The sequence below is a fragment of the Lagopus muta genome, chromosome Z, assembly GCF_023343835.1.
Source record: "Lagopus muta isolate bLagMut1 chromosome Z, bLagMut1 primary, whole genome shotgun sequence".
NCBI classification, from domain to species: Eukaryota; Metazoa; Chordata; class Aves; order Galliformes; family Phasianidae; genus Lagopus; species Lagopus muta.
Genome location: NC_064472.1, coordinates 58,049,966 through 58,073,131, shown reverse-complemented (window position 1 = coordinate 58,073,131; position 23,166 = coordinate 58,049,966). Strand labels below are relative to the sequence as shown.

At 38.0% G+C, this 23,166-nt stretch overlaps 1 long non-coding RNA gene across 4 annotated transcripts in view; it reads right to left on the bottom strand.

Annotated features, from left to right (window-relative positions):
* Window positions 1–21,340, bottom strand: part of LOC125687189 (uncharacterized) — a 39,699-nt gene extending 18,359 nt beyond the window's left edge. For 3 of the 4 annotated variants that reach the window (XR_007374008.1, XR_007374007.1, XR_007374010.1), the window contains exons 1-4: window positions 20,918–21,340; window positions 20,055–20,140; window positions 18,959–19,047; window positions 17,902–18,040 (exon numbers count right to left, since the gene is read on the bottom strand). This is a non-coding gene — a long non-coding RNA (uncharacterized LOC125687189). The remainder of the gene's footprint in view (window positions 1–17,901; window positions 18,041–18,958; window positions 19,048–20,054; window positions 20,141–20,917) is intronic. The other variant, XR_007374009.1, reaches the window with a different exon arrangement.
* Between the last annotated feature and the right edge of the window lie 1,826 nt (window positions 21,341–23,166).

Here is a 23,166-nt window from a genome sequence, read left to right as displayed (position 1 = left end):
AAAACTCCCAGGCACATTTTTTAGCCATTCATCACATTCAAGTTCACCCACTTTTCAAGAGTCTGTGAAATCCTTAACGCATTCCAGCACATGGCACCCCAACAGCTGTGCTGACAAACACAAACCAAAGAGTTCCTGCAGGCAGAAAAAAATGTTGTGGTTAGGATTCTAGACAAAGTATAATTCTGGGACAGTAAATTTTAATGCATCCCAGTTGTACTCCACTTAGGGAAATTATGCTTCTTTTATTGTTCTAAGTTACTTGGGCCTATAATCAGGTCCCTAATATGTTCAACAAAGCATCAGGATACATAAAATATCTTACTAGATAATCCTCTTTAGAATCCACAGTTGAGTTATTAAGTATTCCTTTCACTAATCTCTGTAATCCTCTGTTGATATAGGTCAGTAAAACAGTGGCTAAATCCCATATGATAAAACTAAGACTAGATTTTGCAATCATTCCCTTCATATTTTGGCTGTATTTCTCCCAGCTGTTGTTAGTCGCATTACCAGCATTACAGGTGTCACATTTGGCACCACCTGGAAACATGGGGAAGAGTTATGGATACGTATGTTGGCTTTGAACTGAAAGTCGTCAGAAAACTCATCAGGTACATTCAGAAAATGCATATGAAAGGCAGAACCAGGATTATATGCCATTTGATAACTGGGATGACATTAACTCACTAGTATTCACAGCCGCTGGATTAGCAATCAGTGTTAAATCTTCACATGCAATGAAAGTTAACAATGCTGGTTTTATATTGTCCCCCCTCCAGAAAAAAAAAAAAAAAAAAAAAAAAAAAAAGAAGTTCAGTCTGTTTTCTCCTTTTGATTACAGTTCATTTAAGGGAAGAACGTTACAGCGTGCTTTGAAAATGTTTTATGTGTCTTTGGCTGATAGAACACACAAAACGTTTGAATAGGCCCATTTATTTGAGCAGACGTATTAAATAATACTTTAAATGTGAACATGCATGTCATAAATTTTGTAGTCTCTTTAAAGTAGGATAAATCTGTGTATTTAAAATAGTCTTTCTTCAAAGCCATCTTTTTTTTTTTCTTCCCAAAGAGTCATAAAGGAAACTCTGATTTGTGCTGCTTGAACAATGCCAGCATCATCATTTTAATGTTATCCATATGGGCTTCTAATAATAGATAAGAGACTACATTTGTATTGTATGTCTTAGAGACATTTAAAATCTTGATAAGGAAAGGCTGATTTCATTGGCCCCACAGTTAAAGGAAAGCAGACCCTAATTAAAAGAATTCTGTTCTGAATTAACTAGTTTGACATGTGCTAATTGACAGTTCCTGTGAAATGGTTCTAATTAAAGTCAATATGTCTTTTTCAATTAAAAGGAAATTAAGAATATACTAATATACATTAACAACTTAATCTGCCTTCAATATCCCATACATCAGCTGCTTTTTTTCTGATGTTATTTGAGAACCATCTGACATGCATCGTCTACTGTTTGGTTATGGTAACTCATTATTACTCAACAAGAATACAGACACTGGTAGATATCCCCTAGAGCAAGACTATAACCTGCCTTTTACCTAATGTGCACAGTTCCTCATCTCCTGTCTGATAAAAGGCTAACCCACCTTTATAGAAAGAATAAAAAAGGTTCCTCTGTTGAAAGGAGATTTCTCTATGAATTGAATACAGTGCTAAGTACTGACAATTAGTCAGCAAATCCAAATTTTCGATAGAAGCCCTAAGAAAAATGTGTTTTCTTTCATGATGTGGCCTAAATAAAGGCCAGATTTTAACTTTTGAGAGCCATCTCTCCTCACGTGGTGTTTCTGAAGTGAATGCAGGGCAGATTTCTCTGGTGGGAATGCTTTTAATTGTATATACAAGAAGAAAATAGAAAACATGCCTTCATGGTAGAGCAGTGCTGAAAACCATCCCATTGTTATTGCTTGAAATGTGACGTAGCTGTTTATAGCCACAAAATTAAGTATTCAAATGTGCAGTTGACTTTGCTACCAGTCCCATGGCCTACTGCTACTGACTTTGCTAACTAAAAAAGCTCTTTTAAAAATAACAGGGCCCATGCTGATAAGATCATGATCTTGAATGTACAAGGAGCTATGCAGAAGACTAACTCTTTGCTATTGATTTTTCAAATATATTATTTTCTTGTTTGGGAAATAATCATGAAAAGTTTGATCAGTGCATTATGAGGAGAGTGGTGTCACCAGGGAAACGAGTAATTGCCTTAAGAGGTAATTAGATATCTGCTTTTAAAAAAATGCTTATTGTATAGGATGTTAAGAACACAATCTCACTTTTATTATAAACTTCATATGCCATGGAACACTACTTCAACTCTGACTGTTCACCCTAGTGAATTTATCATAGAGAATGCATTCTCTGGAGAGTTTTTACCAAAGCTTCATTTGACAGAATATCTTCTTCTTCTTTTTTTTTTTCTTTTTCTTTTTTTTTTTTTTTCCCAAGCAATTCTTTTAAATCTTAACAAAAACATATATAAATATTAAGATAAAAAATCAGTAAATGATAATTTACTTGTGCCATTAGGAAGCAAATTAAGTAATGAAGTATTTTTGTGGGTAAAGTTGTCAAATCAGAGTGTTGTTGAAAGTGTGGCTTAACTTCAGAAACCATGGAAAGTGCTATGGGAAAAATAGGAGTTGAAATAAGGTGGGTTTTTTTATTTTTGTTTGAGTTTGTTGGCTTTCCTGATATTTGTTGTAATTTAAATTCATTTTAAGAAGAAACTAATATCCAGAATTGTTCTTGAGATTGACTAAAAAATGACCATGTTATATGTTACTGTTTGGTTCTGAATGAACGCAGCCAGATTTTCAGAACTGCATGGCCAGATTTCACATAGACAGCTACGTACTTTTTAGAAAAGCAAAAGTCAACAAGAAGTGTAAAACCTTGTCCCAAATCATTTAAAATACAAGTTAAAAGATTCCATCCCTCAGGTAACAACAGCTTGTTTGACTGTCCTGCTTGTTACCATACAGGCCATGTTCTCAAAGTCTTGGACCCAGCAAAATACTAGGGCCAAGTGCCTTGATTCTGAATGGAGGTTCTTGTCTGATTGTGGTTACAGCTTCAGTAAGTTCCCTCTCAGCTCCCTTGTCTTGTGTGGGATATAAAAAGGGATATAAAAAGGTCCCTGCAGTTCTAATGGAAGACTTTTAGGGCAGCAAGAGAATTCTCATAACCTGAAGAAAGGCAGCAGTTGAAATGTAGAGTTGGAAAATGGCTGCTAGTTTCTGTCAGTGGAATTAAGTTCCATATCTCTTTGTGGACTTGGAGTAAAGGGTATGATTTGTTGTTTTAATAAGATTTCATTTCACTAAATCAGGTGCTAATACCAAGTTTCTAAAGATATCATTGTCTTAAGTAAAATACTCATGTGTTTACAGCAGAAATTAAAATATTACCTCAAATTTCTCTTTTATTTTAAATGCAGAAAACTTCCCAAAAAAAGTGAACTAGACTTCTTGGTGTGATGCCTTTGTGACTGCTATAATCTTTTAATATCTTATGATCTGTGTCAAGGACAGTATTCTCAAAGAGCATTTATATGTTCTTAGAAGCATATATGACTCACAGTTGCCACTCTTCTCTCAGCATCAGATTTTTAACCATTATCTCAGTATGGTGCTGGTACAGATTCGCCACTGAAGTAAGATGTTAAACATGTCTCTAAATTAGTAAATAAACAAATCTCTGGGAGACAGTAGAAATTCTGACTACTTGTATTCATTAAAATTCTATGGTTCTTTGCACAGGAGGAATGCTAATCCTGGAGTCTAAACTGAGACTCAATCCTGCAGTTCCTTAAGACCTGCTTAAAATAGAGTAAGACTACTTGCAAAGTTCAGTTTAAGGTCCAAGGTGACTGCAGTTCACCAGTGCTTTGCCTCTCCAAAATGCAGTTTGTTTTTCCACTGACTGTTATTCTTTCTTCTCTTACCTGCTTTTCTGCAAGCTGCTAAGGGCTTGACATGTTTCTTCTGTATTTCATGCACAAATGAGAAGATGAGGACAATGGTATGTGAAACATTCAGAAAGTTATTTTCCTCCTACTCCCCTTTCTAAGATCGTTTCGGTAATTCAAATCTTTAGTCTTAAAGTGGAGAGAAACGTGGAAAGAGGATGAGGCATAATTAGCAAAACTGTTGCTTTGATTCTGAAAACACTTATGAATGAGTTGCACCTGTTTCATAAAAGTAATCATATTAATTTCATGAAAATCGTGTTTGCTGGAGTATGTGCAATCCCATGTTTCCAGGGCATGTAGGAATCTTCTCTTAATGTAAACACAGTGAGGTTAGTCCCAGTAGCTCAGGAGCACTGCTTACTCACACAGCTTACTCAAAAGCCAAGAGGCCAGGTAGGAAGAAGCTTCTAAGCATAAGTCCTTTGATAAATACCTTACAATTAAAAAAGCAATATCAACACTCTAAAGTGAGAGAATGTACATACCTGCATGAATGTAGTTAATCTGTAAATTACTTTCTTTCACAGCTCTGAAAGTCAAAAACCCAGATCCCCCCACCCCAAAAAAAGGAATATTGTTCCTATGAATCTTCCACAATGCAGTTATCTGTGTCTTTGTATAAATAATTAGTGAGATAGTCTTTCTGTTTGTACTGAGCCTCACTAGATAGAGATGTTTGTGTGGAGAAGAAACTGCTGTGTTCTCAATGCAAGCCAACCACATCCTATAAATTCTAGAAAAAATTTATCTTGGCAACAAGGCTGCTCAAGAAATCAGCATGTGGGACACAGGATGATGTGGTCCATGTACAAGCCTCTGGTTAGCAAGTTTTTTTCTCTTCAGGCATCTGTCCTTCTTACTGCTCTACCTTCTTTCCCCTTCCTTCCGCAGCACTCACTGTTATGTAGTCACATTTTCCTAGCTATGAATGCTGTGTGAGTTATACATCCTCTTAATACATATATTATAGAATATGTTTTTGCTGTTAGAACAAATAAACATATTTTCAACATGTATTTGCTCAAGAGCTGAAAAATAAAGTAATGTGGGGTGTTTTTAGTATCTCTGTTGAGAACATTTGGCCCCAGGACACTTTCATTTACATACCATGCCCCACATCTTTTCGATTATTGTTGATTGAATATTCAAATTTAAGTATTCCTGATTCTGACCCTTATTTGTTCAGCACACACTTTCATACATAGTGGCATTATTTTGGCTGTCATTATTATTAATATTATCATGCAAATAATTATTTGTATTAAAGTAATTCCTTTCATCACCAGAGAAAAAGACTTAAAATCAATAATGTGTCTGTCTTTTCTCTATTACAGATAGTTGTATAGATGTACAGAAAATAAACGTGGCTACTTGTTTACATGTCAATTTCAATTTTAAACTCCTACAAATATTTGAATTTTTCTGACCATTGCATTCATATTCTTACATTTGGGACTAAGCTTTGTGATCTTCGCCTTTACCTAGATGTGTCCTTTTTAAAGGAATGCTAGAAGCTTTACTAGAAAGATTTTATATTTTTTTTAGCCAAAAGAAAGATGTCAGCCATAGCCAGTAGCTACAGCATGCTGGAATATGGCAGGAAGGAATCTCCGAAGAAGCTTTTCTCCAGCTACAACAGAAAAATCTGATTTGGGCACTGCCAGATTTTGATCCAGATTTTGACAAGACTATTCAGATCACTCAGAAGTCACAGGCAGGAAAGAGCACCGAACACATGCATTGTTACCAAGTGGAAAATGTGTTGAAGTGGTGAACAGGTAAGGAATTCTGTATCTGTCTCAGTTATCTTTGCACACCTTTAAATGCTGGAAGGACCAAAAAAGCTCCTTGGAATTGCGGTAAGAAGAAATGCAACTGGGATGCTCTTCCAAATGTTCTGTAGCTCCTGATAGGTTTCCTTGCAAATTTAGGCATAAAATTGGGCTCACTTGAATTGAAATTGTACTTGAAATGATGTCTACTCAATCTTTGCATCTCTGTGGGCAGCATGTGGCTTCCCTTGAGCTAAGGAGATGCAGAAAGCACTCAGCTCTGAGTTGATCAGGACCTGCCAGTCCTGCTCTAATCCAGAAAACAGTCCTAGACATATAATACATCAACATTATTTGGTGAGCCAAGAGTTTCTGAAGATCCCAAATCTTTCTTCTAAGTTTTCCACTATTTTTCTACAAGAAAAACTTGTTTTTTGCTCTCTAGAAAGTAACTGTCAGATAACATTACTGAGGATCGTTTCTTGTGCAGTATGGAAGGATACATTTAGTCTTGTTAAGACCCAGACTCTATGTGTAACATCACAGTGACTGCCATACAAAAGTGGTAGTCCTACTGAAGCAACAAGTTTCTTGCACAGGCATGCATGCCGTGTATTCAAGGGATGTGAATCTCCAAAATAACTATACAAAAACAGCATGCTGAAGTGCTGCAGATTGATGAATGTGCCAGGCAGAGTCCAGTGTGTGAAAAAGTGTACAAAGCATCAACAAAAAGCACCTTGTGAAAAGTAGTTGTCACAAGAAATATTAAAAATTATAGCAGCAAAAACAGACAGAAAAAACATCTCTTTAAAATGTGTAGGTACCGATGTTTCACCGTGAGAAATTGCACCTGCCTGGGTCTGTTAGGCATTTTGGCTGGCATTAAATTTGCACACCTATGACACCATCAAAGGAGGTCACTTATGGCATCTGAGAAGAAAAATTTGTGCTGTGTATTTCACACACAGCTCGTCCTACTTTGGAAGTCAATGGGAGACTTTCAATGGACTTCAAGGAGTGTTGGCTCAACACCTACCCCATTATTAAGGTAGGTCCTCGTGCAACACAAGAGTAATTGGATCCAGCCTCCAAGCATCAGTACTTCCAAATCCCAGTGTTAAAGCTAGAAATCTCAGTTCTCCAGCAAAGTGTGGCTGTTCTTTGAGGATGCATCTGTCTTTGTGTGGACAAACAGCATTCAAAGAAGCACACTTTTTCTGAATACAAGCACCTAAATTGAAATTTGGATGACAGAGTATAAAGAAGCAGGTTTGGAAACTTCAGTGTGAGTCAGCTAAGTTAAAAGAAAGCAAGCATACAGGAACCCAAAGAGAGGTCTGAGTGTTCTGAAAGGATCAGGGTTTATTGTTTTTTTTTTCTTTTGGCAAGTATTGCCATTCTGCTGCTGGTGTGATTCTCGGCAAATTTACTAAAAACTATTCATTCTCTGTCATTTGTTGGAAGTTGACTGACTCCTTCATTCTGTGGGAATGCTGTAAGAATATAATTCTCAACTTGTGACTGCTCACCTCTGAAGATAAAAATTAAAATAAACTCAGAGATATCAGATTGTGTGTTGGAGCTTTGTCATGTTCTTGATCGGGTAGCTAACTTAATCATTATGGCCTTGATCCAGGAAAAGTATTCCTGTGCAAAAAAAGAAGTCCGCTAACACACTTAAGTTTGCTTTTGCCTGTGCACAGGTCAAGTTGCAAAGCTGGAGCCCTGTAGCACTGTGAACACGAGGCCAGTCAGTTGTCTTAGGTACAGCTTCTTATCCAGGCTGGTTTAAACCAGTAGGGCTGGTTATTGAAAAAATCATGTATTCATATATGAGAAGGAGGAACTTCCAGTTTGACCTTTCACGCATCTCATGGTATGTATATACGCTTATCAAAAATGCAATGTAATTTTGTGTTTTATGGTTTGAATCATATATAATCAGCATAATTTATGCAAGTTCCCACATGCCTGTTATGTAGTCAGAATGATTTTCATGAGGAGAAAGTGTATATAAAGACAGATCTGAGATATCTAAATGTGTATGCGTACAACCAGCAGGCAAGATTTACTGAGAATAACTTACTGGGAAAAAAAAGCTCTCGATCATGAGGCAGTTTACTGCAGTTTCCAGAACAGAAGAGGACAATTTTGATATGCATTAATAATTAAGAGATTTTTTTTTAATTCTTTTAACCCTTTTTCCTACTTTTTTTTTCCCCCCCACTGCACAGTGCTGGGGTGATGGAGAAGCATCACTCTGTGGTTTCTGAAAGCTCAGCAATGGGAAATGGCACCAGGGCACACAGATAAGTGAAGTCTCAGAGAAACAAATGCCATCAGAGGATGCAGTCTGGGTGGTGTGTGAGTGAAAGGCAGGCCAGCCTCCCTGTCTATCTATCACTGCAGTCCCAGCACAGCATCACTCCTCGGACCCAGAACCACGGACGGTGTGCAGGCTGGAGAGAAAATGCTCTGGCAAATTAAACTGGAGTGCAAGGCGAGTCTCTTCTCTTTGTTTATATTACATCTTCCTCCTTATCTCTGCTTGTGCCGCACAAGTGACAGCTACAAGATCTGGGATAGCCCCTGTGTCGAAATTGTCTTTCTCACTGACGTACAGAGTACATGCTCGTATGTCTAGGTGTTTTGTTCTTGCTTCCTGAGAACAGATCTTTTTGCTGCCTGTGTATTTGATGTGTACGTATGTATAATCATGAGAGTCAGTGTACATTCACTGATGAAATATAAATCCCATTCTACATCGTCAATGGAAAACATCTGCAGATTTTGATTAAACTCATGCATTGGAACCAGGATTTCAGCCAAAACTTTTTAAAGAACAGTGAAAAAGCAATCGATAGAGATGTACAGCAGAAAATAGTCATGATAAGTGAAAATGTCCTAGCACGTACCTTGATGTACAAGGTACGTGCACAGGCAAATGCATTAGTACAGTCCAGATTATACATAATGAAGAAAGTACTGAGGGTTTTCAAAGAATTGAATTTTTAAATTTTTGCCAATCTGTTCTTTATTAATAGCTACTTTTTTACTCTGTGTACCTGCAAATTTGCACGGGGTGACCCATATAAATGATCTTGGCTCAAAACATACTGGGGAAAAAAAAAAAAAAAAAAGAAGAAGAAGAAGAAATAAAACTAATCTCCAAATATTTTTTCTGATTCACGTCAAACAAAATGGCAAAGCAAAAAAGCAGACCACAATGTTTTAGTGATGGAATATAGCTGCATGTGAAGTGTACGTTATTATTATAGAGAGTCTTCTGATGCTTCTCTGTGTTTTTCTCTGCAAACCATAAGATGAGGAGGTGATCACCAGTGGGAAATGAACAATCACTGCAGTATCAGACTGGGCTGGAATCTGTCATACTTGGAAACCAGTGTGAATAGCATGGTCTTGCACCCAGGATAGTAAAGGAACATTAAACTTCTTACTGAGCAAAATGATGGCCAGATAATAATAGAACACAATCACTCCAGTTTTGGCATGCATTTAAATATGTTCTGACACATCACATAGCTTAAGGTTATGTATCTTCTTAAAGTTTTACTTTGTCCTTTTTGTTATTAAAAAAAAAAAAAAAGCTGAAGTGAAAAAAATATGTCTGGATATTTGTGAATTACTAAGGATTCAGTATGCATTAGTGGAAACTCATAGAAAATCTAGTTTTACAATGATATGGACATTAGAAATTTGGTCATTTGTAAGTGTATGGCTTTTACTTGCAAGTAATTCCAGAGGAGGACACGGAGCACTCTTCTGAATGCACCACACAAACAAGTCCTGACATAATTTATTTCAGCTCAATACACTAAGCATCTTTTTACTGATACCATATTTGAACAAAGAAAATATTTGATAGTAAAGGGAGAGGTCAGGATGGTTTCATCTAAAAACATAATTGCACTTGATTGAGGTACAGTTCTTTCAAAAGGAGTTAATGATATATATTTGCATCCCCTCCTCCCCCCCAAAGTGACAAATTATAAACTCATTTAATCAAAGCAGAAGTTAGGGTCACCTTGAAACGTATTTTTCTGTCAGCCCTGTTGATGTCAACAGATGCTGTATGCAGAGTGACTGCAGAACACTGGATGATCCACAGTACAGGTCAGAAATGAGCGTTGTACTCCAAATTCCCTATATGGTGCTGGCTGCTGAAGTGATTGATTAGTCTTTGTGATCTTGTCATACAATAGACTTTCCAGTCAGGGCTAACCTTTCTTATATGGAAACCACAGCTTTAGCAATAATGGTTGAGCACTTACCTCTTTATATGCTTTATGTGAACCTATTGATTTGAGGCATACATGACCTTCTCTGCTTGAAACAAAAGATACTGTATCCAAACGAAGAAAATTGCAAGTTTTGGAAATTTGGAAAGTTGAATTCAAAGCAAATTTTATATTTGGAACTCACACAGCCAGAATTGTTCCTCAATTTGCTATTTTTATCTTGCATAAACATGATGTGTATAAATGGTTAAAGTCAGGTTTTATCCCCAAAACATATGACATATGCCTACAGCACAACACATTTTGATAACCAATTAAATACATCCGTTAACCTCTAACCACAACCCAGTAACTTAAAAGAAGAAAGAAAGCACCCCAGCAAGTTAAGTATCTCTTCTTAGTCTAATCCAGAATTCTCAGTACAACTGGCCTAGCCTTTTGGCAGAATTTCTAAGGCTTTTCAGGAATACAGGATCAAGCTGTTCTCTACAGCCTAGGGCCTTGTGCCGTCTCTCTCAGCTGCTGCCATACATGAGATGATAATACAACCTTTAGAAACTTTTTCATGTACTTTGGGAGATCTGTAAGTACCACCCTAAAATTTTACAAAATTTATTTTCAGTTGACAGGGTCTGTTTTTATACTTCTCAAAGAAAAATCTTGCTACAAAAACATGTGGCACTCAACTCACCTTTAATTGCTATTTTTTTTCCTCTCATGTAGAAGTCTTTATTTCTCTTCTCAAATATAAAAGGCCAGAAACAATGACAAGTACAGTGGGGAAGGTACCTTGATTTCTTGTTAGTACTCAACAAGTTCCTCTTCCTCTGAAAGCTATTTCTCTGAAAGGCAGTGCTCTTGCATTGTATTGAAAGTGCCCTTTTTCAGTGCCATTTTGAATTGCTAATTTTTTTCAAAGCTTTTGGATGCTGAGGGCTTAGAAATAGAAAGTAGTTTGTGGAAGACAAGACAAGGGATGATCTAATTTCTGCACTGTGTTTTGTTGCGTGAAGGGAGAGGATGACAGTCAACATGGAACACAGATTCTCTTTCCATCCTTCTGAGAGAGAGGTTAACTCTGGCATCTAAATTCACACCCTAATCATTGAACATTGTGGGAGAGTGGACTAATGACAACATTGCTTTATACTCTTGACGTTTTTAGGAGCTCTTTGGAAGCAGAACCAGTTCCATCAAGTTTGTTATTTGAGAAGTTCTTATCCTAAAACATCCTTGTTTATTTGCACATAAAAAATAAAGCTGATGCCACAGCATAGGGGTAAATTATATTTTCCACTCCGAAAATCAAAGATTAAAAAGTAGCTGCATTTTTCTAGACAGAAAAAAAATAAAACAAAATACGTCTTTCATTAAAAAAGCTATCTGCTACAAATTGCTCACATATGGAATCCTTCCACAATATCTTTCTTTACTTGAAAATGTTTTAGAAGCAAAGACAGATTTTTGAAAAAGTCTACAGGGATAAAAACATATAAAGTAACCTAATTTTACAGTGTCTGGGGAAATCCTCAGCCCTGAGTTGATGCCTGTCTCTGCTCTGCTGGAACGCAGATCTGTACACGTCTCTCCGAAGCTGACATCCAACCCCATGTCTCCAGAAATGCACACGGCTGTCTCCCATGCGGATGCTGGTTTATAACTTGGGGATTAGGACCAATCCTCTGACATATTGGGTGAATGACTGAACAACCAGATTATGCAAAGCCAGACAGTATTCCCAAACCATCCTGCCCTCTCCTTTTCTATTCCCACTATTAAAGGTGTGTTTTCAGAGAAATGGCCCTGGGACAAGGGTGGAAAAGCAAAGGGAGAGGTGACTGCAGGCTTGGCTCTTGGGATGCTCCCAGAACTGCTCACACCTCTTCCTTCCAAAGCAATGTTACCAAATTGCTCTGGTAATTGAGGATATGCTTGGTCTATAGCATGACTTTATGAAATTCTAATCTTAATTTAATCAGTTACATGCACTTACAAGTATGTTAATAAAGGAGGACTGATAAAGCACTGAAATCACCCAAAGAGTTTGAGTGATCTTTTTCATGTGTCACTGCAAGTAAATGCGGGAGATCCAACCCTGGCATCCACCTTGAAGCAGGACTTGCTCCAGATGTGTCGCTGTTTCAGGGGTGAAAGACTGAAAGCAGAGTAAAAAATTCCTTTTCTGCAGTCTCATGTCTTTGCTTCAGAGGACATTCAGCAGGAAGCATATGAGTTTGACAGTGCTGTTCTGTCAAAATACCTGAGCTCAACATCCATTGTGACCTGACATATCTAACTGAATGTACAAAAAACTCTCCCTCGCTCCTGTCAGGCAAAAGAAAATTGATTTTTTTTTTCCCTAGGATAATGCAGGGAAACATGTGTTTCAGGTAGCTAAAGAGACAGAAAACTGTGAGGTAATTGAAAGTTATGACCTAAAACTTTTATATTAGTTATGTTATGACCTAAAATTTTTATATTTTCTTGTTCTTTCTTCGAATTACTTAGTGTAGTACTTCCTTGAAAAAATGAATTCCACACAAGCAAAAAGTTAAGAGCAAATGGGAAAGACCATCTCTTTGCTAAAGTTTGAGTGAGACTGTCTGATATCTTGCTGTCTTTTCGTTCAGATGCTTTGTTGATTTCACGTGTGGAATACCACCAGCATTCCTTCTGTTGTACAGACTTCTCTTAGGTGAAGGTGCTTCAGTGGTTCCACTGCTGTTTGTTTTATGTGAAGCTTGTTAATCAGTGGATTCACTAGATGCTTCAGGCCAAAGGACAAATGTACTCTTGTTTATTTGAGAAGTCAGTTGTCTAAAATAACGTGAATTCTACACGTACACACTAGAAATCAACACAAACCTGGGATCACCAGGAAAAGAAATGTTAATTTTGGGAGAAAAAAATTCCAGTTTAGTTTCTTTGTTACATTTTTCTAAAGGACTAATTCATCATCAGCATAGATCTACTGACTTTTTAGGGAATACATCGTGAATGAAACCAGCTCACACACAATGCTATACAAGCATAGAAGCAGCTAGAATTGCACCTGACCCCAACTAGGCTGAAGGAATAAGGCCACTAGTGCTTCATCGTATCAAAACTCACTGCTTTAAACAGAGTAAAGACTCAAGTATTCTTTACAGCTTTATCCATTGGTGAGAAATTTTTCTTTTTTATCTACAGATCTTGTCTCTTCAATTAAAGGTAGGTGAGTTTACTTCTTAGGTGAGTTGCAGGTTGCAAAATGTGTATTTACTTTCTCAGATTTATATTCCCCCAACTTCAAACTTACTCCATGAAAATAATGAACATGGATCTAAAGTGGAATAAGTAATTGCTTGATAGCTTCTTGCATAGTCTTTAAAGTGCTGTGCAGCTGCTGATGTATGTTTGTGCTGGCATTGCGGAGTGGAGCCCTGGGAATAGGGAATCTGATTTCAGAGAAACAAGAGCCAGCTTCAAAGAAGTGAGCAACTCTCCCCAGCTGATAGAACTTTTACTGAAGGAAAACAACAGTGTAGTAAGAAACACACCAGCAATATCTCCTGTTACTCCTCTGCAATGCTTTTCAAAACTTTCTTCTCATTTATCTGATTATGCACTTCCGTTTCTAAATTCTCCCTTGTGGCGGTTTTACCTTTTCTGTTAGTTTAGGTGTTTGACTATAGATTTCAGTGTGAGACCACGTTACTTCAAAGCACATTATATTGGTTGTTAAAGTGGGAGGGGAGGGGAGGCAAGGGGAGGGGAAGAACCTCATGTAATTTTGATTATATCCTTAGAGATGTCTCCAGAACGGGAAACCAATTTGAGATCCATCAGACAACACTGCAGTTTAATACAGATTAAAATGTTATTACCTTCTAATAATGAGCTAGTCCAGAGTTATTGTTCACTGATGCTGTGGTATTTAAATACTAGAGCTAATCTAGTTTTGGCTATAAGTAGATAGGAATTAGATCATTGAAGTAAACACTTTAGGCACTGTAGTAGATTTGCAACTTTTCAAGAAAAACCTGAAAAATGTAGATGTGAGACAGTGTTGAAAACATTACATGTCTTAAAACATAATTTTTTAAACAAAAAAAAAGGAAGAAGCAGCATCAGAGGACCCAGTCTTCCCCTTGTTTCATCTACTACTGATTTGGACATTTACTTAAAGGAGAGTAAGTCCAAAATCTCAAATCTGGAGATCTAGTCACTCCTGTAGTATAGATTTCTGAACTGAAGTGAACAAAATCGATATACTCACACTGGTTATGCCATTCTGATTTACACCAGCCCAATAACTATTTCTGAGAAGACCTCCCAGTGTGCATTATTGACGTACGATAACATCTTTTCCTTTTGGCTGTGGAAGAATTTTCTTTTTTCTCTTAACTTTCCAAGCACAGTTTCCTGACACTAATAGGTTAGGATATTTCCGTGGGAAGGCTCTGTGAAAGTTGTTCCTTGAACAGGGAGAGAACAGCACTGGTTTGTTTAGCTATTCTGAGTGTATGATGGATGAAATGTCAGAAATAATTCCACAGGCTGCTGCTGTCTAATCCCAGGGGACAAATGCCTGCATTTGAAATCCCACTGCAGGTTTAATTTGCCAAAATGAATCACTATTGCAACACCTTTTGTTACTTTTGTGAACAACAATACAGTAATGCTGACAAATTTTAAACGAGGAGCATACTGAGCCTGGAATTATTAAATATCGCTCACAATTAAAGTTAGTTCTTAAATTTAAATTGGTAGAAAGAACTTTAAAAAGGAAATACATTCTCCAGTCTCCTCCACAGGAGATACAGAACATCTCTGGACTGCAAAAACTTTAGGAGGTCCCAGGGACGTTCTGGAATCCACTTGATGATAAGCTCATCCAGGTGTACCTATACGTCGTGGGATTGGTTCTCTGAACTGAGGAATATGAAACAGCACTATGGCAGCTAGGTGAGAATTCCAAAGATTTCACAGCATTGAAATATGTTCAGCAGAAATCTGAAAGCTGGGAGGTCCTCTCACTCTTGCTGAATTTGAAGGAATAAGGTCATATTAAAGAGCAAGGACAAAATGTTCCTCAGGGAAGGAAATTGATAGATGGCTCACTGCATGGGGAGTGAACCAAAAAGAGCCATAGAAAAAAAAAGATAAATTCAAGTGCAATTCTCATTCTACATTTGCTTATGGAGAGTCTACCATAAGCAGTAACTTACCTTATGTAAGTTTTAGCCTTCTCTAAACTTCTGTGGCCTCATACAAACTAAAAACTGTTACAAAACCTCAACAGTTATTTTCAGATCTTTTTATTCTTTCTGAGTCTGAGTCTACAAAAGGAAGGACACTGTTTATAACACCAGCCCTTATATTCAAAAATAATCTCTGATTTTCCAAGCGTTCTGTGTATCTCTGCCTCACCGAATGAAAAAAAAAAAAAAAAAAGAGTAGTTTTGCCTCAATCTGCATGAAATATGCACAAGGAGATTTGGTAATTTTCCATTTCTTTCACCACAATATGGGTACAGAGCTGCTCTACAAAGACCATTCCTGTGACCTAACTCTTGCTCCAATTAATACACCGAAGGTGGGAAGTCAGACCCTGTTGTGGTTTATCTTCTACTGAAATGGATCTAGGATATTCTCCTTATATCTCAAGCAGCTAAGTGGTCTGACTGGGCTTCTCTCTGTTTACTGAGGCTGAATTTCTCACAAGTTGTAGAAACACTGACTTAAGAGGTGTACAAATATCATCTAAGTTTGTAAAATCACTACTTTGTGTAAGTATACAGGTTAATTCCCTGGAATATCGGTAGTATAAAAGTATGCATTCTATTTTAGCTGTTCTGTTGTTAATTTAGTTTGGGGTTTGTTTTTTGGAGGGAAGGAGTGAGGTTGGCTCTACACACCACGTGTAAAGTTCCTTGATTAAGAGAGGCACTTTGCAAGATCTCAGTGAGACAGAAGTTGTCATTAAGGCATTAAGAAGCAAGATATTCTGTACAAGAGTTGAGATCATGGTAGCTTATGGATATTTTCATTATGCATATAGATGTCTAATCCTTTTTGAATCCTACTAATCTCTTGGCCTAAGTTATACCTAATATCAGTGAGTTTACCAGGTTAATTACAGCTTTTGTTTTGTTTTGTTTTGCTTTGCTTTGTTTTAAATGCTTGCTTTGATTAGATTTTTTTCCTTATGGCTTCAGTGAACTTTATTTTCTTAAGTGGATTAACAGAAGAACCTATTTTACCTTCTTGTTTCCATTTATTATCTTGAATAGTGCTACTATACTCCCTTACACTCATCTCTATCTATTGTATAGCCGTAATCTGTTTGCTTTTTATTCAAATAAAAATATGTACATTTCATTCTTTTCTGCAAGGCGTGGCCTATGTATTTCCAGTTATCAGATGGTGATGAAACTGCACCATCGTGTCTCCTCAGTTCATGTTTACATGAAATAGCCTTTAAATAAAAGGCAGAAACAATCCTGGGAGCAGGGAGTGGAACCAAAAGGATGCCCGAGGCCCTGGAGCCGTGCTCCCTTTCATATTTGGTCATTGGCCCTGTGAATCCTGAATCCTCTCCTTTACTGCAGTCATTTTCCTAAAGGGTGTGAAACACCGGCTTGTGTTGCCTGAGGCAGAAGGGAAATGGAACCCATGTGTCCCTCTTCCTGTGTGACTGCCCTGACAATGGGCTATTGCACTGCAAGGAGGGGGTGGGCACTTTCTGTCTCCTCTTCCAGAAGTATTTTAACAGAAAACAGTAATCTCTTCTCAGTTGCTTCGGAAACAAAGAGAAAGGGATATAAAATCTACATGCATATGAATGTTGGGCTACCAAGTCAAGAGGTCCCTCTGCCAGCTGAACTGAGCCCAGCTGAGGCATAGAATGCTTATTCATCATTTGGGATTTCCAGCCTCAAAGGCACTTCTATGTGGGACCATTGTGGCATCCCCAGATGTCAGCAACCCATGGGCTGCCTCTCACACACCTGATGGGCTGCACCAATTCCTGGACATGCCTCTCTTTCACTGATGGTAGAAGCAGCCAGGCTGCCAAACACTCAAATTTATGAAATAACATAAAACCCCGCTTAGATGATTCTGCAAGCAAGCAGAAGAGAAAGTCAGAGTCTCTGAATCAGATTTTAGTCTCCAACAAGGAAATACAAAGCTGACTTTCTGTTTTTGTATTATTATCTTAATGTCATTCAGGTTCTACCAACATACTTTAAAATCTGTGTTTTCTGCTTGCACTGTAACCACTGTGGTTAACTTTGCCTTATCATGTTGCATCTTAACAGGAAAAAAAGGACATATTTTTTTCTTTTATTTGGCATGTAGGAATCAGTAGTAACTATTTGTGATTCTTCACTACTTATCACTAAATATCACAGCGTATATTTTATTAAAACAATAGCATCTCACTGATGCAGGTCCTACCACCTCATTCCTTGTTGTTTGTGTCATCAGCTGTTATAGCAGTTTCATTGAAAACATAGTGCAGCAGCAAAAAAGAATCTTTCATACCATATCAAAACACCACCACATGACCATGGTAAAATTTCTAGCAAAGGCTATCAGTGTTTCTGGTGAACTGCAGTTGTTTAGAAATTGTCTTCCTCACAAGTGTATCTCTACATAGACCAAGAGAACTGGCTTTGGCTGAGTATTTATTTAGCTTTGTCTGGTTTTGCTGAGTTCTCATTCTCTTTTCCAGTTCTGTTTATGAGTTTAGTTTGAATTATTGTGCTTAAAAGGAGGGGGATCATCTGTATCCTCATCTGACTGGTAGGACTAAGATCAAAGCACAGCTTGATGATGCATTAGGGGAACTTTGTGGTGACGTTTGAGGAACAGTTTTACCTTTGTTCTTGTTATTGATACTGTAGGCTGGTCAAGATGGGCAAAACTGGAAGCTGCAGACTGCTCCTCTTGGTCACCACAGTCACGCTGGTCTTGGGATCCACGTGATAATCTGTGAATCGAACGGACTTTTTCCCTGCTTGAAAAGCAAAATGCAGGTTTGTTATTCGGTGAAGAAATTGTTGATCATAAGTTCAGTGTTTACCTATTAGATCTCCACTGCCCCTCTTTTTTTTCCAATTACTCTTTTTCCACAAAGTAGAAGTCCTTTCATCGCAATGAATGTTGGTAATGCACATTAGAAGTAAAAATGAGGAAATAAGTTTTAGACAGTTTGTTCTTAGTTTGCCTTGGTGTGTAAACTGCCATCACTCTTTTGTCTCCAAAGTCCCTTTCACATGCTTAATAACTACCACCCTACCTGGGGACTGTCTCAAGCGCACAGCTAGCATGCGTGCCAGAGCCAGAACTTGTGAAGCACCTAAATCTCTTTTTTCATTCTCATCTCATGCTTTCATGAAAGTATGCTAAAAATGTCACTAGTGTTTTAGTTTAATATGCTCCATCACTTTCTAATGGTGCTATGTCTATGAATTATAGTGCAAGTATTGCAACTATTACTTGCAAGGTTTACAAGTACATTATTTTTTTAATAATTACCCACAAATTTCAACAATCCTGGAAAATATAATTGACCACAGAGTACTTCCTAATGGGGCATGTGTGCCAGAGGTGAAAATAATTCTATAGCAGCAAAGAGCTGTGCTTTTTTTCATGAAGATTGTGATTGCAAATTAATCCTTTGAGAATCCCAACCTAATGTACAGATCCAGCAAAATAAATCCCAAGTGGCTGACAAGAATTATGTTGGAGCCTCAGCCCTGACAACTACTAGGGCCCCTTTCTATTGCTGACCATATAGGACTGAACCAGCAAGGGAGACTGTAGGTGATTGCAAGGTGGAAGAGCCACCATCCTCCAGTTCACCTGGACCTGCACTTGGGAAGTACTGTATAGCTCCAGGGGATCATAAGAAGGATCCAAAAAATCAACATACACAATTCACTTGCCTCACTTGCACAGGTTGGCTTGACCCAAAAACTGGAGGTAAATTCTTTTGTGTTTGAACTCTGATGTATTTCATTCCTTCATAGCGGGAAAAAAAAAAAGAGAGAGAGAGAGATGCTAATTTTTATGACACTAAGCATTTCCTTCACTTTCTTTCATTATATGTACCATGTCCTACTACTCAGTACAAGTGCAGCATATGCTGTTAGGTGGGCCCATTAATTACGGTATCTCACTAGACCTTTAAAATGAAAGCTACTGCCTCTGGTGGTTTAGGTGGAACAGAGATATATAACCTCCTAAAATATCTGCAGTAGCCCCAAGTTAACAGCCAGTATTTTTTAATCCTTTTAGTTATATTAATACCCCATTTTTTTTCTGGAATGGAGTTTGCCAATATAATTTGCAATTATTACTTTGCATAATAAATTCATCTTTTTGAGCTCCCAACTCTAAAAAGCAAATCACCCTGAATACATTATCCATGGGAAATGAATTTGTTTGTGTGTTTTGCCCAGATATATACAAAATATTCTTCCTCCTGGCACAGAAGGGAAGAACGGGATAGATTTTAATAAGATGGAAGAAGAATCAAGACAATTTTTGCAATAAAATCCTGCATAAGCCAAGCTCTCACAGTAACAAATCCCCTGGCAGGAGGCCTGACAGTGGACTGTGTCCAAGACCTCAGCCTGAGTGGCGTCCAGGGGCTGCACGGAGCAAGCCCGCCGTGGCTGATCCTCTCTCCCTTCCAACCATTTGTCCCATGCCAGCAACCCACCTACCCTGGAGAGAACCAACTCCCCTTCCCCACCCACCACCCTGCTGCCTGCCACGCATCCCATCCCCCTCCAACCTGAGATGCCAAACTCCAGCCACATTGCTGGGAGCACAGTCACGGTGAGCGTGGGCATTTTAATTGACCTCCGCCTCACAAGTTAATTTGGGTAGCCGTGCTTTCCTTTATTCTTCTTGAGGTTTAAAACGGCGCCGGCAGCTTCATGCACATTCTTTCCCTTATTAGTTCAGTTCCCAGGCTGACATTTTTGTCTCTGTTATAATTTTCATTTAAGCTAACAACTTACTTGCTGGGCTGCTCATTTGAGTCAATAGTCATGAGGGTTTGCCGAGAATGCTAGCCAGGAGGCAATTGCTTGATGCTGCTTTGTCGCTGTTGTTGTTGTTTCAAGGAAAAAAAAAAAGAAAGAAAGAAAGAATATAATAATAATTAGAAACAGTGAGTCAGTGCTGATACCCTCATGGTCAGATATCAATTCTTTCGTGTTAACATGAAACCACACACAATGGCTTTTACTGTGTGTCGACATATTCTGCAGGTAGTATCATGCACCAATTTGCACATCATGTTATTTCATTTACTTAACTGCTATTGTGAGGAGTGAAAATTGGAGAAGAATTTGACCTTTTTAGCTTTATAAGCATTTCACAACGAGTTTTAGAAATCCTTCCTACTTCTGCTTTAATACCACCACTCAGTAAATGCTCATATTCGGGCTTGTAATCTGGCTGGGTAAAATTATTCATGAATGTCTTTTCTTTCCATCAGTACTTTGGCACAGCAACTGGGCAGATCAGGGTACAACAGTGAGATCTTGCACATAATGTTCATCTACCCTTATGCAGATCGACAACTGCATGTGAATGCAGCATTCAGTAAGTGCACGAGGAAATATTTGTATTATCCTTCTTTTTTTAAGGCACAATGGATTACAGTCGTTTTCTTTTTTTTTTTTTCTTAAGAAATAAGGCTGCCATTTCCATATGTGATATTAAAAAGCTACTTCCCCCATATCTTTTACTTCTGTAGTCAATGCTGAGATCTCAGCCAAGGGCACAGCCTAGGCATTTGCATGTCAAGATGAAAATAATCCATTTTGATCCTCTATAGAAAATGTGGTAATAGTGGAAGAAGCTCAGAAAACATTACCCATCTCTCTGTGCCATGGGAGTCTTGAGGGAATAACATTCCAAAGAGGGGTGTGCTGCTGCAGTGCAGCACTGACTGGAATGCTGGGAAGAACACAAAAAGGAATTCAGACACAGCAGAACTCATCCTGAGAAAAATCGGATCTGTGCTGATGGGGGAAATGAAAGAAAAAGAAAACAAACAGCTGAAACAAAGGCTGGCTTCATCCCATTTACTCATAGCACCTAAATGAGTTGTCTAAACTCAGGGTATCTGAGATGTCAAACTAGGGATGCTTTCACCATAGGCTCCCAGGTACTCAGTGGGCAGAGGGAGGACCCTGAAATATTTATTAACTGAAGGAAGGATGAATTCAAACCAAGACATATTAGACGGATACTGAAAAAGATCAATTTGTATGTAGATTTGCAGCTGGCTATGCACTGTTTTGTTTTGGACATCTGATCCACGCTTTTAAAAGAATTACGTAGCTGGTACTGATCTGGTTGGGGAAAGGGCTGCTGATGTGGAGCAGAGTGTGCCCACACACTATAATACTCCTTTTTGTTCTGGAGGCAGGTGCATTTCTCCATTTGGAAAGGTTCTAGAGAATCAGGAATAGTGCAGATGAAGTCCTGCTTCACAGATCTGAAGCTCAGCATTAATTCTAGGCTCAGGTCTTCAGAGCCACAGCCATTAATGAACGCGCGCAACTTAAAAATGCTCATAGGAGAATGGTGAAGGCTAAGATATACAGACCAAGCTACTAGAACCAAGTAAGTAAAAGAGAAAAAAGAAAAAGTAGATCAAGTAAGCTCAAGCCTCATTTCGTACCACTTTGTTGCCTTCTCAGACCATCTGCCTTTCCAGAGGTGGGCCTACAATGTTTTCACGTCTGTAAACACCAACAATTCTGACTTTAAACTGCTCCTTCTGAGTGTCCATAAAGTGCTGCAGGAAGCACTCCCACATGGCTCGCTCCCACACAAACATTCAGCATGTAATGCAGTGTATTCCTTCGCTCTTCCCAAGTCCCAGGGAAGTAAAAGTCAAATTGGACTGGAAGGAATGAGAAGGGTGCACAAGGCTTGGAACAGGAAAAAAGCAGTAATATGAAATAAAAATTGTGGAAGAGAACGTGGAAGAAATCCACAGGCCTAGCAAGAAATCTGTTAGAGACTGATTTTTAAATAGAAAAGTATTTCTGTGTATTAATGGGGTAACAATTCTTACGGACATGTTATAAGATTTATGTTTCACGTTACAATGTGGTTGTTATCCCCTTTCATTTTAAGTGTGCTCCTTATTTATTACTAGGACCTTCAGAACAAGCTACTTAATCTATAGAACTGAAATATGAAGTCAGGAAAATTACTCTCTGTCTCACTTTTGAGTCTGTTAATCCTTGAGGACTCCTCCTACCAAACTCCCATTTCTGTCCTTATTCTCCAGAAAATAACTGCTCCGTCCTCCTCTTCCTCAGCTCACCTGAGAATTATCCAAGGTCCTAAGTGTTAAGACTGAGATCCCTTCTGCAGAAAAATCCTGTTTAAATCTCCTGGATATTTGGTAGGAGGCAAAGACTCAAAATCTGCAAAAATAATATGTGCTAAAATTTGCGGAAGGAATAAAATTAATGCATATGCCATGGCACTACCCTGTACTACTTCCCATCTGGGAGGAAAGAAATAGGCATTTCAGCTTAATAATATGCATGGTTCTCCCATTAGATTCCAGAATCTCTTAATGTAGATACACATCATTTTCTGGATATCAACAAACCACTTGAAGTATTATTTATACTCAAGGCTGGAATGATTGCCGTGAGAATAATTGTGTAAAGGGTGGAATAGGAAAACAAAATTAACATTGCTGAATGGTATTCAGGCCTCAGTGATTTGGCAAACTTAGCAAAGATCACATGTCAGTTAAATGACAGATATGAGCCATTGCAAAAAGTACAGCGGTATTTCTTGAAAATATCTGATAGAGTAAAGGTTAATGTTATTAACATTCTGTTTGGGATGTAGTTGGTGTGAATGCAATATGTTCTTTATGATTTCTGTTTTCAAATATCAATGATACTTGATTTTTTTATTAATAGTGTGTAAGGACGTATTGATTTTTTTCTTCGTAAAAATAATTAAAGCTGTTAAGCTTGGAAGAAAAAGATCTAAACAGATTAAATCCCAGCCTCTATAACTGAACCTGCAGAACTAATGTTTCCATCACTCATCACAGCATTTTACTCTTCTTGGCTACATTCAAAT